This window comes from Camelus dromedarius, chromosome 11, assembly GCF_036321535.1.
Source record: "Camelus dromedarius isolate mCamDro1 chromosome 11, mCamDro1.pat, whole genome shotgun sequence".
NCBI lineage: Eukaryota > Metazoa > Chordata > Mammalia > Artiodactyla > Camelidae > Camelus > Camelus dromedarius.
In genome coordinates this window covers 69,937,351-69,950,406 of record NC_087446.1, presented here as the reverse complement: position 1 = coordinate 69,950,406, position 13,056 = coordinate 69,937,351, and the positions used below count along the sequence as shown (strand labels likewise).

The 13,056-nt window shown below is 44.8% G+C and overlaps 1 long non-coding RNA gene across 1 annotated transcript in view; it reads right to left on the bottom strand.

Annotated features, from left to right (window-relative positions):
* The window catches only part of LOC135322439 (uncharacterized), a 47,457-nt gene extending 35,007 nt beyond the window's left edge, over nucleotides 1-12,450 (bottom strand). The window contains exon 1 of the long non-coding RNA XR_010383018.1: nucleotides 12,274-12,450. This is a non-coding gene — a long non-coding RNA (uncharacterized LOC135322439). The remainder of the gene's footprint in view (nucleotides 1-12,273) is intronic.
* Nucleotides 12,451-13,056: the final 606 nt, after the last annotated feature.

The window sequence follows — 13,056 nt, the reverse complement described above, 5'->3', positions numbered from 1 at the left end:
CAGATTCAGAAAGGTTTGTCCCAACAACATTTATTCTTCTTGATATAGTATACGTGTTCAAATGCCTATACAGAGACTATGTCCCATGATGGTGTTTAAGAGCTCTTTTGTGTATTACAATATTTATTTTTAAGTGCAGACAAGGAGGGTGGGTCTTACTCAGTTGTAGGCCACCTGCTTAGCATGCAAAATATCCTGGCTTCAGTCCCCAGTACCTCCAAAAAAATAAATAAAAATAAGTGCATATTTAAAAATGAGTAAAGATATAAAAAAATGCAGACTAAAAACCACTGCAATCTAGGAGCCACAATTGGAATAAAAAAACAAGTGTTTCTATCAAATATTGACTATATTCCAATCACAGAGACAACCACAAATCACACCTGATAACCATCACTTGTGATTCTCAGCAACACTACTAAGTAGACATGGATGAGAAACCCGGCACTGCGGATGAGGAGACGGGGCTCGGAGGAGCCGGGGACGCTGACCGTCCTGCTCCCCGTGACACCGCGTCTGCCCAGGGCAACCGCTGATGGAGCTGCACTGAGGGGACACCCAGCTGTATGGAACGTTGGGGCACTGGGGAGTCCCAGAAAACACAAAAATTGTTCAGTGAAAAACCAGCTCAAATATATTACACTGTGCCACATCCTTTAAACAGGGAACATGACTGAGAATTTTTGATGCCGCTGTGTCCTTTCTGCCATCATTAATATTTGCCCTCTCAGCGCGACCATTGATGAACTGGACCCCATATGAAGTGCACTCAGATGGAAGATCATTTGAAGCTGTTTTATGAAGTTTGTAGGACTCTGTCTATGCCTCACACAGGCGGTCATCCATCACTTCTCCCCGGTGTGGATGTACCACCTGATATCGCTCCTTTCTGCTTTTTAAAGTCCCTTCATCTACTCCAGACTTTTCAACAGCAAAGAATCAGCTCAACCACAGACAGTGGACAGCTTCTCACCAAAGGGATTTGAACAGCCCATCGGATTACCTGGAAGCCCTTTTCTTCTATTAAACCCACTTTGAGGTAGTTCATCATTTTCTGATTGGTGGATTTGGCCTCTGACTGGCCTTCTCAGAAAGCTTCCAGCCTCACATCCGGGGATGGGATAGGACCCTGATATTGGGGTAAAAAAGTGCTGAAGGCGGACAACATCCAGTCAGGTCTGCACGGGTAGAAGTGCCACAACGTGCTCAAAAATTATGCAGTCAGCACCCCTGGGCTCCCATGGACTGATTTCACATTAACCAAACGCATGAGACACTGATGCAAGAAAACCAGAAACTTAAATTATTAATGTAACAGAAGACGTGAAACTATGAACCAGACTGAAATATCAGAGTTCAACCATGAGTACATTTTCTCCTCAATGTACCAATCACGGGCAGGCAGTCACATGGCAAGCATGGACAGAAGTAGAGCAGGAAGGGTTTTTAGATTAACTCAATGGACTAAATTTCTGTTATACCAACAGATCTACTGCCTGGAAAATAACGCTAATCACGGTGCACTCTTCATGGACAGTGGCCGAGACACGACTGTGAGCAACTGTGTGACTCTCCTTTCCCTGTCCTTTCTGGGCTAACAGATGCACAGATGTACAGTGATCAAGGCATGCAGTTAGATCTAAACAACCAAAGACCGTCTCTGTGAGCCTCAAAACCAGACAGCCAGGTTTTAAATACAAGCTCTGCCACTTACTAGCTCTGTGACCTTGGCCAACATACCCTCTGTGTGCCTCAATTTCCACACTGTAAAGCTGGGATAAAAATCAAACCTTCCTTACTCGCTTGTTGAGAAGATTGAAGGATACACTTCTGTAAAACGCTCAGAAAAGAATGTAGCACTTTTATGGTGCTCAACAAATGTCAACTTAATATTACAGTGGTTTACAAGTCTCCCTTCTAATCATCTTCTGTGTTTCCTGGCTAGTCTATGTCCCAAAGAAAACCCTTATTTCTCCTTTTATAAACTCTTGGGGTGCACCCTTCTGTTGATCCCACCACGTCTTTAAACTGAGGGAGGGGATGCCTCCTCCCAACTCCTCTGGGCCATGGAGAGTGCTTCCCCCTTCACACCCCTGACACCTTGCCCACAGCTAGCCCTCCTCACACTAACAGAGTGAGGTGTGATTCCAGGGAGACAAGCAGGGCATGTGAAACCCTTCCTTTCCCTCCAGGGTTGGCCACCCTTAGGAAGCACCCGGGATGCTCAGCTCCATGGCAGGACATCCCTGTGCATGATGGGGCAGATCCTCTCAAGGGAAGGCTCGCTGTGGCCCAGAGATACCTGGGACAGGGTAAGTCTCTACTTCTGGGACACAGTATCACGACACTCATTTACCCACAGCCCTGAAGTTCATGGAGAACGTGGCTTCATCAGTAACAAAGAAGACATTTAACGCCTGCCTACTCTTTTGTGTCATCTCTCAGTTGGCTGCTGGAGACAACATGTGTATAAGTATTGGATCCCCTTAAGCCCCAACATATATGAAGTAACAAAAAATTCTGTGGCTTAACATTGTTTCAGGGCCACTGTGTAACAGTTCTGACTCTGCTGATGCTAAATTATGGGTATAGGATCTATGGAACCTCCTCAAATATCTTTCATCATAAAACCAGCTTTTCTTATTTTCGTGCTTCTTAGTAGTTGCCAAAGACCGTCAAATGATGGCTTCACACAAAACAGCAGCAAAAGTTTAAGAGCCCTCTTGACATACCCACTGTGGTAAACATTTTACATAACTTCTAATTCTCAGAATTCTACAAAGCAGATACGAGCGTCCCCATCTCACAGACGAGGGGAAGACTCAGAAAGAACTGACTCAGGCTCAAGTGGCTCAGTGGCAGCACGTGCAGACAAACCCAAGTCAAAACACTACACCCCTTCTTATATGTACCAAATCATCTCCCACCAATAAGCACACAGCAGCGGGGTCAATACTCAGGGAACTCAATACACTTTTCACCTTTAAGGTGTTCCAGAGGCCGCTTAGAGCTGTTTTATAAAATTCACGCTCACTGGTTTCTAACACTGGAAGAAAAGTCCGATTTTGCCATTGTTTGCACAGCAAGTCTGAAAAGTTCACAGCGAGATGACAGAATAAAACTAAGATATAAGCAGAATAATTTTTCCAGGCAGACAGACACAATGGACATTGTGGTATTCTGAAGCATTAAGCAAAGTAATCAAAATAAAATCACGTTGTTTAAGCCTTCTTTTAAAAACAGGAAAATTAAGACTGTAAGAATGTGCAACAGTGCCACCTATGGCTAAAAAGACCTTCCAGGTTGCCGGGAAACATGCAACACAAAAATTGCCTGTAGGATGAGAAACGAGAATCAGGTAACTAAAATCTTGTGTACCACATACTGCACTTTGCTTCAGGGGAAGGGAGGGGTAGTCAGTATTTAATCTGATATTGCTAATACTCCTGAATATAAACAAAAGACACAGGCTCATGGAAACTCATCTTAGAAGAGGAAAGAATCCAGTCCAGCCACTTCATTTTACAGGAGGGGAGACTGAGACCTGGGATCTGTCCTCCTGTCAATCCGGAGCAAAGTTCCCCTAGGCCTCATGTCTTGAACTGTAGCAAAAACCAACAGATCTGTACTAGGCCTATATTCATAAAAGTCACGTCTGTATTTATCCAAAAGCAGATAATCTAAGTATCTTGCAAAATACTTCTCAAAGAGCCAGAAATCATATAAGTTTGTTGAAATACAAAAACATTTATTTACGTAGTAAAACAGCATGAGCTTTATTCTCTCTATTAAAAAGTGACACGTCAAATCAATGTTTTGATATTTTAAACCTGTTAAGAGTGCAGGAAAAAAAATCAAAATTTTCTTTAATCACAAAATTGAGAAGCTTACTCCCTGAAAATGATCAATGTGGATTTTTCTAAATTTAATGGATCTGTTCAGAATCAGACGAATTTAAATGTCTGAGGGGATGGTTACACGGCAACATGAATTCTGAGATGTAACAATACATATTCTGATTAAATAATCTTCAAGGTCGTCTGCTTAAGGCAATTTAACTAGTCCCTGTCTCATTAGAATGATACAGATTTCATTAAAACTTCATACTGCACACAAAAATAAAAAGAATCCTTGTTACCTTAAACCATATTCATATATATCATATATAAACATATTGAATATGCATCAGAAATAAGCCACATTCTTTAGTATTCAGAGTTGATCCTTCTAAACTATCTGGCGTTGTGACAGCATATTTTTATTAAGCACACCATGGGTGCTTTTTATACAAGGCGTCTAACTCTCACAGACAACTTAAACCATATTACTCAAATTTCACAAATGAGGAAATGTACTTAAGTCATGAAAACAAATTACATATTCATCATCAGGAAAGAAAAGAGTAAAGATTTTAGTTACAATATTCACTGACAATCTTTTCTTCAATACTAAGACTACATAAAACCAATTCAGTCTTTGTAAGTATATCTGTCAATAAGGGCCACTAGAGAAAAACATGTAACATCATAAGCAATGGTTGGACTTTCAAAGCCCACTTCTCTTTTGCACAATAATTATTTTAAATGTTTTGTTTTAATGCTTACAGGGCACTAAAATTAAAAAATACTAAATTTTTAAGTCATTACCTGAGAATAAATAATTTCTGAAAATGTGCAATTTTAATTTATGCCACTCTGTCTCACATTCTCACTGGTGTCTCTCCTTTCAAGGCCTCATCAGGCTGAGATCACTAAAATCGGCCATTTATGGACTTAGAGGTGTTCGGGAAAGCACTCAATGGGAGGCTGATTAGAGGAGCAATTAAAAATTCATCCTGTGCAGCCAGGGTTCCAGAACAGAGGTAGCCACCACCAGCTGCGTATGATTTGGGACAAGCTGCTCCATCTGAAAATCCTCAGCTGCAAAAAAGGAGACAATGATACTTAAGCTCAAACACCTGCTATGAAATAAAATATGAGGAAAGCACTTTAGCCTTAGGCAGGTGTCCACTCACAGCGAGTTTGGTCATTATGATGATGAGGATGGCTGTTAATAAATTAAGCTAGACCAAAAAGTAGAAATCACCATAAAGGAGAAATATTTTAAGTCAATGAACATTTCCTTTTGGATGGATTGCAGAATAATCTATTGATTTTTTTAATACACCAAGTATTGTCCATTAATAATAGATTTACAGATTCACGGATAAGTCTCCAGAAAAAGAATTAGAGGCCTCTAAACTCTGAATATTAAGAAAGTAAAGTTTAAAAAAAACAGGGGGGAGATTATACCTCATTTGGGAGAGTATGTGCTTAGCATGCATGAGGCCCTCAGTTCAGTCCCCAGTAACTCCATTTAAAAAAATTTTTTAAGAAATGGAGAATTAAAGCAAAATGATGGAGGAATACAGAATTATTTAAGAGACTCAACTCAGATTTAAGATGGGGAAAAAAACATCCATTTCTCAGAGGAATTCTTGAGAACTATGTAAACTGGGTCTGAGATGTCTAGTCTTTTAACATTATTCAAGAATTCATATTACCAAGTCTTAAAACTACCTGATAACCCACAGTGGTGATAGTGATCGTAACAGCTGCCAACACGGATGAGTTCCGGCTAGGACTGCTCTGTTCTGACATCTCTGCCCCTGAGGCCTCACCAGGCTGAGAGCACTAAATTCGGTCATTCATGAGCATCACGTGTAAGTCCTACATTTGTGCTTCTCACTCCCCCCTCCCCAGCCCCTCTGAGGGAAGCATTGTTATGTTCTCCACCCGCAGACAAGGCTACTGAGGCACTGAGACTAAACCCGTTCCAGGTCACATCGGCATTAAAGGACGTCTGTATTTCTGCTGTTTTGCTTTTGACAAAGGAATCTGAGATATCAATTCAAGAGAGACTGTTAAATAATCAAGTCTGTCTGGTCTTCACCTCAAAGAGCAGATACTATAAATTCCTGATGTAGGATGAGGCTGCCGCCACAAACTGACTCAGCTTGAAATTAATATCCAAGATGAAGCAGCGGATACACGTAAATATTCACGAGTGTCAACTCTGCTCACGGGTCTGGGCCCTTCACTGCCTGAACGGGGGTGAAGTCCCCACCCGTGTCTGGGAGGGAAGCGTGGCTCTTCCAGGTCACGCCCAGGCTTCACGGGCTCTTTCCCCCCACAGACTGTCCTCAATGATTTAAAAGCTCTCAATATTTTTACACCATGCAAAACTGAAAGACATTTCTGCAGATGGAGTAATTTCTCAGGCTTAAACCTTTTTTGCCTACAATTAGCAAAGGGGAAAAATGAAACATGACTCTGCAAAGTGTCTGAGCCTCACCACTCACAGGAGTAGAAAGGCCACAGCAGAATATGACTCCTCACATTGCAGGATGAGGCCAAAATAAAGCAGCCCCAACAACAGGCACTCCCAGAGACAGCGCTCAGCAGTCTTCTGCACACTCACGGTTGTGCAGCCCTCACCACCATCTATCTCCAGAACACTCCATCATCCAAAAAGAAACCCCCTGTCCACTAGTAGTCACATCCCATCCCCCCTCCAGCCAGCCCCTTGCATCCATCACCTGCTCTCTGCCTCTGCATGTGCCTTTTCTGGGCATTTCAGATCACTGAAATCAACAATATGTGGCCGTTTGTGTCTGGTTCCTTTCACTTAACATGCTGTTATCAAGGCTCGTAGATGTTGAAGTGGTATCAGCATCTCGCTCTGTTTTTTTTTTTTTTTTTGAAAACGTTAAAGTTTATTAGAAGGTGGTAAGTACTATCAAAAAGAGTAGATTGGAGCATAAGTTATTGTGTTTCAAAGGGAAAAAGTCGGGTTGAGCAGTCAGGGTGGACTTCCCAGAACAGGTGGACATTTTCATCTTCCCCTTTATTTTTTTTTCTTTTTTATTCACTCTTACGTCTGAATAATGTTCCAATACATGGAGATACTACATTCTGTTCATCCATTCAGCAGCTATGTATGGACGAGGTCCAGAAGAATGAGTTTAAGAGGTGACTAGCAGGGATGACATTAAACAAAGGGCAAGATGTGCTTTAAAAAAAAAGCCAACCAATGGAGGCACAAGGAAATTCACTGCGTTTCTGAGCAAAGTGCATGCTTGCTTTGGCAGCATTACCGTGCAGGGCTGGGGAGGATATTGGCAGGAATCACGGGGAGGGAATCACCTGAGAAGACGCCCCACTGCAAGTATCTCAGCCAGTTCTCCTCCCTCATCCTGTATTGTTAGAGCCATGTTTCCTGGTTTCTCTTATTTCAAGAAATAGCACTTTAACTACACATCTGATCATCTGCATCAGACCACCTTACCTCCAAGCCACAGAAAATCATTCACTGACCGGAGCAGCTCCAGGACATAGCGGTGATGTATCAGGGAGTACTGCAGCATCCCTGCCTGCAAGCACAAACCACACATGTGCCCTGGTGATGTCCGGAAAATAAAATGCATGGAAATATCTCACTGCTGTTACACGACATCTAACCCTAAATTTCCCCAAAATCATGCTGTCAAAGTATTACTCAAACCTCTTACTACAAACAACAACAACAACAACAACAAAAACAGCTAAGAAGGCAAATTTAGGCTCTTCCATTGAAAACCAGCAACCATCAATGCCAGTATCTGAGCTGGAATGCTCCTGACTTCAAAAACCACTGCGCAGTTACTTTTGAATCGTGAAAGGCCCATATGTATTCCGTGGATTATATTACAGTAGGATTTTTCATTTCAAAATTTCCAGTTGCAACTTTAGCACAAAAAAGTTTATGTTTCAGATTTCAAAAAAATCAATTATCTTCCACATTCTTAATGTTGATCCTATTATTATTTTATAAAGGGAGCTATGCTGCATATTATAAACCAACTGTTTGGTTTCTGCAAACAAGACCTTTATGACCTCACTATTTCAGAGCAAACTTTAATGATGCTTTGAGAGGTGGGGCCTGGGGCGCTCCCTAACAGCTCTTTAAATACTGACAAGGATGTGCTATTAAGTAATGCAAAGGCTCTAAGTCCACATTAACTAGGAAACCAAAGAAACTACACCAAAGCCTTACTTTATCATTTTTAAATATTCCTATTTTTTGAATATTAATGTTCTTAAAAGATATGATTTTTTTTGAGAAAGATAACAGCTGTATTAAATTTCCTCTCACCAAGAACGCAATTTTTATCAAGAATAAAACACCTATGGAAATCCAAAAGACGGATATTTCTACCAGAGTGTATATGCAGATCTGAACACAAACCTAAATCCTATCAGATCTCAAGCGAACGAGCTCAACAAAGTCCTGGGCTACCCTGGAACTTAGCTCTTCTCTTCCAAATGTTGGCTGAGCTAAGATCATCACACAAGGCAGGGAAGGAGAGAAGAGGAAAGTCCACCTGGTGGCCTCCATCTGTTTTCTTCCAGCCAAAAGGCGCCGCAAGGGCGGCCCCGCTAACAAGCCCTCCCCATAAGAAAATCCGTCATCCACACTGCTCCTGCCGTCCCCAAGCAGCCCCTACGCCCCTCTCCCACGGGTCACCTCCCAGCCTGTGAATGGTTTTCTAATGACCCCCCCAGTTGGTGGCACCCTCCCGCTCTTCCCCGCTACACACACACACACACACACACACACAGAGCAATGGCAGCCTTCCCAAAGCACAAATTTGATTACATCACCCCCACTTCAAACCCTTCAGAGGCTCCCTGGTGGAGTTCTAGCCCCACCCCCGACACTGCTCACCCAGCCTCACCACAGTTCCCAGGTCCCCAGTAACCACAGGGGCCCCCTGACCTGCTCCTACTTCCCACTTGCCTCCAGGCTCATTTTGACTGTTTCTCGAAGCCTTCCCTCCCCCCAACCTCCACACTTTGTTCCTCTGTTCCTAGAATATTCTAGGCTGTCAACTTCTGACACTGCTAAGCTCCCAAGAAGCAAATACATTTTGCTTACTAATGTGGGTCCACTCTCTCTCCCCTGGCCACTCAGAAGTGCTAGTGTAATGAATAAATGAATGACGGGGTGGGACTCCAAGTTACAGACATACCTGCTCTCGCCCATCCCGACCCTTCTTTCTGTAGAATATCAGAAGCAAAACCAGAAGTACCTTTTCTGAGGGTCACTGCCTGCTGACACCCTTCACTGCCTCCTGTGTCAGTTCTAGTAAAACCCAAACTCATCCAAAGCCCTCCACCCAAGGTCATCTCCAGTGTCCTCCCCAGCAGGGCACCCTCCACCCTGGACCACACAAGGCACACTCCCCGAGTTTCCACCCCACAAGCCTCCAGGCCTCTGCCCGGGCTGCTCCTGCCACGTGAGCCATCCTCTTGATGCCTTCTCCTGGCTGACACTTACTATGTCCTCACAACTGAATGTAGAGCCCATTTCTTCCAGGAAGTCCTCTCTGATAATGTCCTTTAGGTCTTGACTGGGCTCCCTCTACATCAGCACTGCATGGAGACCAACTGGGTGTTTGCCTGCTCCTTTGAGACCACGACCTCTTGGGGGCCACGTGTGAAGGAGTGAGAGATTACAAGAGGGGTGGGAGAAGCAAAAAGCAAAAATCACAGCTGAAGTCCCAAATTCAAGGATTCTTTCTCAGAAAAAAAGAATAAAATATTTCACACGTATGCAATATGGTTACTATTTTTGTGGCTTGTGGACAGCAAGAGCTTGGTGTTCTAGTCCAAAATCTAGGTTACATGCAAAGAAATGTATATATTCATATCCAAAGGAAACCAGAGCTGCTCAACAACAGTTTGCAGTTAGAATTGAAATGAATTTTGATAAGGGCAGTCTCTCTCTCTCTCTTTTTTCTTTTCTAGCATCATATAATTTTAGAAGTATTTGCGTGTCTAAGAGATGGCTACAGCCCGTAATTCTGCACTGGAGTGTTTGGGGCTGAGGAAGCCCAGATTACATGCACTGTGTAAATGCAATCACACCAACACAAAGACAGCGCCCTGGTGGTGGAGCTGATGTTCCAAAGCAGGCAGCCTTATGCAGTAAGAGAACTCTAAATAGAAAGGAAGAAATGCAATGTTCTGTACTCAATTTCATTCGCTATAAGGGCCATGAACTGATAGTATATCTTGTCTAGTGAAACCCAAAAATAAATTGTCAACGTCGATTTTCTTCATCTGACCGTTTTATGCTAACTTTATATATGAAACCCTCACTCCATACGGAAAGCTCAGGCCTACGCTGCAGCACATTTACATCCCGCGGAAGAAAGTCTATCAAGGGAGAACTAGAGAGTTTCCCTTCAGAAGCTGCTAAGTCTGGTTTTGCACCTGTACGTCATTTGCAACCACGTCATCGTCAAAAGAGTAAGACCTTACCTCTGTGGGGCGAAAAGCACTGCGGTGCCGAACCATCAAAGAACACTGAGATTTGTGAAACAGTCCTGAGGCACATAAGTTGCACTTTCTCTGAAAGGCTCCAAAACTGACCCACTTCACCATTCCACGTACAACAGGGAGGTACCGGAATTAGTAGAGAAAACATGCTCTTGAAATCTGACAAGGCCCTGCTTGAATCTTGCTACAGCATTTACTAGCTGCAAAACAGACCAATTCCTAAACCCCTCTGAGAAGGCTTCCCAATCTGCAAAAGGGGGCTGCCACCACCCACCTGGGAGGCATGGATGTGAATGCAACACGCAAGTAGGGCGGCCAACAGGTACCTGACACGGGGCCTGGCTCGTTTCCCTCCGCTGCCCTCCTCCCCCTTCAAACTTGCTCTGTTCCCCCAGGTAAGGGTCAAGCCCCCGGAACAGACTGCCTGATTCTTCTGTGTGTCCCCGGATACATGACTTACCCTTAGGAGGCCAGAAAAACAACTGTCTCCTCCCCAGTCACCATCAATGTTCTTAAGAGTCTGAGAATTTTTAACTCTATTTTGCAGGGAGATTATTCCAAAACTGTCCAAGCACCATTCTCCAGGTTGACTCCCCTCCCAGCCCCCATCCCTTCTCACCTCAGATCCTCTGTCTGATTGCCTTCTGTTCATAGGAAAGCGAGTCCAGTAGGGTGGGGACTTCCTAGGCCTCCCTCTCTCCCTCACAGATGGGTGTGACTACCTTCTCCCCACTCCAACTCTAGCTTCTGAGGAGACTCCCCTCCCGGACCCTGGACCCTGCAGCCACTGCATCGTCCCAAGACGCGCACACGTGGCCACAACCTTCCCTTCAGATTTCTTCCTGGGTGGCCCTCCCCATCCCCCCGCCCCTTAAGGTTAAATGGTATTGCTCTGAAAATCGCAAACGCTGCCGCTGACTGACACACCAAACCTGCATTGCCTGGGCTTTCCTCTAACCGAGGCACAGCCCTGCCCCCCCTCAGCCTCAGTCTGCACCTCTCTAGATGAGCTCATTCACCTACACGGCTGTGAACACCAGCTAAGAATGACGACTCACAACGTGTATCTCTAGACCGGCACCTTCACCTGGGCCCCAGGCTCATAGACCAGAGTGCGTCTTTGAAGTCCTAACTTGGATGACAAATGGCATCTTAAAAATGCCTCATGTCCACCATTTACGCTGGAATTCGATTTCTGGAGGTACCTCCCACGCTCCCCATATTAGTAACAGCCCCAGCACCCACCTATGTGTTTGAGGTCACATTAAATTTCCCCTGTTCCCTCCACCTAGCCCTGCACTGGAATCTGTCTTGTCATTTCCATCGCTAAGCCCATCTCAAGTCTGGTTCTGCAGGGACTACGGCCGGAACCCCACAAGCTCATAGCATGGTGCAGTGAGTCACAATCTTCTGAAGGGTGCTCCCTGGATGGGGAGGCATCTCCTGGCACGGGTCACCTCAGTAGGCACTGGATTCTCACAAAGGAGGCCCTGGAGAAGGGACTCAAGGTTCTCCCGTGGTCTGAACTTTGAAGGGCCCGAGGTCTGTGGAAGCTCCTAATTAGCAGACACACTTGACAGTGAGCAGATGAGGATGGAGGAACCCAGGCAAGGCTGTTCTCACTCTGAACCCTGGGCTCTCAGGAGCCACGGGAAAGGCCTGTGTCCAGGGCACAGCCCAGCCATCACAGATCCAAGCCTGCATTTGCCAACCCGGACAGCCTAGACTCCTTCTACTTGTGACACTTACATCTGTTCTCTTCCCCCCGAGAATGTGATGGACTCTTTCAGAAAGCCTGGCCTGTCTCAAGCGAGACCAAGTCAGTGAAGGGTGAAGTGTCGACATTTGGACCAGAGCATGAAAGGAGAACAAGGCCTCATGGCCAGCATGACGGTGGTGGCCAAACACTTACCCCAGGTGAGATGAACCAGAGTGGGGGTAAAAATCCAAGGTCCTAGGTCGGTCAAAGCTTCTTCCTACACGGCTGACTTAGGTGTTGGAGACTCACTCGGCAAACTAACGACACGGCCGTCAGTGGTGGACGTCAGCTGCAACAGACACAGAGTCAGCTACTTACTGAAAACATGTGTTAAAAGTAAAGTCCTGTGTAGGGAGGACTGCATGGCTGCTGAGCCAAACCACAGACCTGGCTCTGCATGCCAACTGGCTGAAGCAGAGAGGAAGCCACGGTCCCCTTTAGCGGACCCTGTGTCCACCAGATCCAGGTGAGCCAGCTACTTAGGAGAAGGCAATGTTGTCCTGATACTCAGAAAAAACAGCCTCGTAAAGGGAACAAAAGAGTGGCATGGATTTTAGACCCGCTTCTGCCCCTTTATGAAGGCAAAGTAAAGTAAATGGCACTGGGAAGTTGAATGCAAAAAAAAAAAAAAAAAAACGGTGACTGCTTCCTCCAACAGCTGCTCACCCATGAGCCGGCCACTTCCTCACCAGTGACCGCCGGCCAGGCAGCACCATCACGCACGTCACAGAGCCACAGCCAGGAACCGCGTGCAGAGCACGTTTGTGGAAAAGCAGGAATTGAGCAAGATTCTGCAGACTTTGAATTTACAAGTTTAAATACTCTATGAAAATAATCCCTCAGCAGCCGCCTAAATCAATTCGCATCTCACTTCTTGAAAACAATCAAACAAATTTAATAAGGGCGCATTTGTCACCAAATATAAGGAGGACCAAA